The sequence below is a fragment of the Conger conger genome, chromosome 18 (assembly GCF_963514075.1).
Source record: "Conger conger chromosome 18, fConCon1.1, whole genome shotgun sequence".
NCBI lineage: Eukaryota > Metazoa > Chordata > Actinopteri > Anguilliformes > Congridae > Conger > Conger conger.
In genome coordinates, this window is record NC_083777.1 from 16,203,575 (window position 1) to 16,207,448 (window position 3,874).

Here is a 3,874-nt window from a genome sequence, read left to right on the forward strand (position 1 = left end):
CAGATAGCCAAGCTAAGGCTTGTTCATTGTTGTGAACCTGGTAATTTTTAATATAACCTAGTTGCATTTAAAAGGTTCAATGACAGAGCGCTTGAGACGATAAGTAGCATTGGTATACATAGCTCGACGCTCCGACGTCACAGTTCTTCACTGACTGTGATAATACAGGAATTCATTTGCTTTCACTCGTTTCAATACACGGTTTCTTTAAAAATATAAATATTTGTTAAAAATAACATGCTCCTGCTATGTTAGCTGAAACCACGCCGACCTACCTGACCATCAGCAGCCTCATAATATTCCCAAAGGAATTACGCTCTCTCACACTAAAGGCAAACAGACCAGGACACCTACTATAATCTAACACGCACGCTCAGTGAAATCCGGACTGTTCCACCGTGAGCCTGGGTTGTGGGCCGGGCTCAAAGAGCAGCTGGTGACATGGCGAGCTTCAGGCGTTTATGTGTGCGTGCAGAAAATCAATCAATCAATTTTCATTTCTACAGCGCTTTTAGCAAAGGGGCTTTGTCACAAAGCAGCTTTACAGAGAACTGCCTCCCAAGGGTAACAGTGGCCAGGAAAAACTCTCTGGCTGACAGGAAGAATCCTTGAGCAGAACCTGACTCACTGGGGGAACCCATCTGCTGCTGTTTGGCAAAAATGAGGGCAAAAGAATAAAAAGTTAATAATTTCTCAAATAATCGTACACATTTTTACCTGAATTATATTTGACTATAAACTCAGCATGTCGATTTATTAATAAATGCATGCAATTAATCTGTGCTGTTATATTTAGAATATGAGCAAACATCATGAGGCATCCGTTTGAAACTGCTAAAGCAGGTCAAGGAAATATTCCTGAGGATATTCCTGGGTTAAACAATACCAGTTACACTGCAGAAGATGCAGCTAAACTTCTGGAAATGCAGAGCTGGCTTTGGCATGAATGGTCATTTAGGGCCACAGCCATGCCCACACAAATGAGGTTTTAAATATTTGTGTTTATTTAAAGATGTTTATTCAGCTCTCACACGAGATAAAAAGCACAAGTGGTCAACCACAGTTGCTTCTGACCTTTCCTATGTATGGCTGCTGTGTTTAAGGGCAGGTCAACAGCAGTTCAGCTCTGTCAGGTTGAGGAATACTGCATGAGAAGGGGGAGGGGGGGGGGGGGTGAGTGCATGCAATACACTTCTTATCTTCTGCATTTTGGTGGATTACAACAAAAGACTGAGTATTCTGTATGGGGGATCAGGACTTCAGTTGGTGAAAGCCAGGGGGGAAGTCAAAACAGCCAAGGGTTTAAATCCGCCATCGACACAAACAATGATAACATTCTTCCTCTTAAAAAATGTAATAAGAACTACAGAACTATAGTGTATGAGCTATTATATCTAAATGTGATATTTAAATGCACCATTTACATATACGGTGACATTATTAGGCCATTTTTAGGTTGACTTCCAACACCCACAGAGAACCAAAACTCTCATTAAATCAGATGGCACACTTATGAACTCTGACTGGAGTGTAGTGGTTAAGATGCATACTGGGACCCGCAAGGTCGGTGGTTCGATCCCCGGTGTAGCCGCAATAAGATCCGCACAGCCGTTGAGCGAGGCCCTTAACCCTGCATTGCAATCAACTGTACGTCGCTCTGGATAAGAGCGTGTAGTGCTCTGCTTGTGATTGGGTCTGATAGAGTATACCTCAGAGCTGACCACTGCCATGAACACTCTATGCAGTCTCTTAAGGCCACCACCACCCCATGGGTCACACAATTATCAAATTCATTTTGTTTATGGTCGCTCAAACCTTAAGTATAGCTCTTGTATACATACAAATACATACAAAATGAGCAAACACCAAAATGAGTGTCTTGGTGGGGTTTACTCTGAAGATTTCTATTTCTGTTTTATATATCCAGGAGAGAGCACCATTGTCATTGTTTTTTCGAGGTAGTCAATGTTACAAGCCAAATAGATCACCTGTCCTTCTAGCCAGCTCTAGTAATGTCAGCAACTCTTAAAATGAAAGTTTCTTCAAAAACATAGTCCCCTTCAAATACATAGTCCTCTTAGTGAGGTGTGCATAGACCCATTTCTACTTTTAACACTTTTAACATGTTCACGCTTTAGTTCCCTATCCAACAGCTCACACAATGAGTAGATTGGTACTACTGGGAGAATCTTCGAGTATGATTTCAAAATGTCTGTTCCAGCTGTGAGACAGCACCCTATTCACACCATTAATTATGCTCATTAGGCTCCACAAACGGCATTCTCTTCCCTGCTCATTTCCATCCACAAATGAGTCCAGTCCACTTTTCCTCTGATTTTGGGTGGCTAGGGGGTACTTCAAGATTCTATGATCTTTTGGATTAATACAAAAGACATATGACGTACAGGTGTAACCAGAAAAGTGTTCGATGTGTGAATGTGGTTTCAAAAACACACAAAGTCTAAGTGGTAAGTGGAGCCATGCAACGCTTCAGCAGAAGGAGCTGGTTCCTATATTTACGAAAAATCTATTAAACTTTGTCTAACCCAAGCCAAGCCATGCAACAGCTGTATGTGGGATAAAGGTGCTACACACCAGCCAGGGCTAGACAGAGAGATAGTTTCCCCTGCTCTTATCGCTTCCCGCTAACGGCAGACCATCGGCATGTTTGCTGAAATTAATTTACGAGTAGCCGATAAGGGGGAGAAATTTCGAGGGAAGATAGCCGGATGAAACACAAATGAAGCGAGGCGCAGGAGAAAGGGAAGCGCAAACCGCACAATGGAAACGCCGCACCGCGCACTGGCATTATTATTCGACAGGCCAGAGGCGAATAAATTAAACGTAAAGCTGAACCGAGATAACCTCTCCGGCAGGGCGCTTGAAGCCTGTTGTCGGATGGCGTGCGTGTAATAAGCAGGGTAGCGGGAGTTTTATCTCTCGCGCTAATATGTCACTGCGGGAGCAGCAGCAAAGGGAAAAAGTCACTTCAGCAAGCGCCTGGAAAGGAGTAATGAGAAGGTTATTTAACGCCGCGGTTTAGAGGCGTTATAGATCATTTCACAGAGCACGAAAGTTGGACACTTACTCTACACAGGCAGGGGAAAAGCAGTGAAGGACTGCATGAAGACACACTGATTTTCTGGCCTGTAGGCTACTAGCCGCAACATGCCAACAACATTTGGATTTCCGTCATGTCTGTGACACTTACATTTTTCAATAAATTTGTCAAGAGATTTGTAGCTTTTCACAAAAATGTTGGCATACATTATGTTCATGCAATTAATCTGAACCTTAACATATTTATATTTATTCAGAACCAACCGTATTTGACAACTGACAAGTAGCTGGTTATAGCTCTATGAGTATTGGTCAGTGGTGTAGAGGGGGTATTAGTATTGGTCAGTGGTGTAGAGGGGGTGTGAGTATTGTTCAGTGGTGTAGAGGGAGTGTGAGTATTGTTCAGTGGTGTTGAGGGGGTGAGAGTATTGTTCAGTGGTGTAGAGGGGGTGTGAGTATTGTTCAGTGGTGCAGAGGAGGTGTGAGTATTGGTCAGGTATAGAGGGAGTGTGAGTATTGGTCAGTGGTGTAGATGGGGTATTAGTATTGGTCAGTGGTGTAGAGGGGGTGTGAGTATTGGTCAGTGGTGTAGAGGGAGTGCGAGTATTGGTCAGTGATGTAGAGGGGGTGTGAGTATTGTTCAGTGGTGTTGAGAGGGTGAGAGTATTGTTCAGTGGTGTAGAGGGAGTGTGAGTATTGTTCAGTGGTGTTGAGGGGGTGAGAGTATTGTTCAGTGGTGTAGAGGGGGTGTGAGTATTGTTCAGTGGTGCAGAGGGGGTGTGAGTATGATTTCCAAACACTATTTGATATCTGA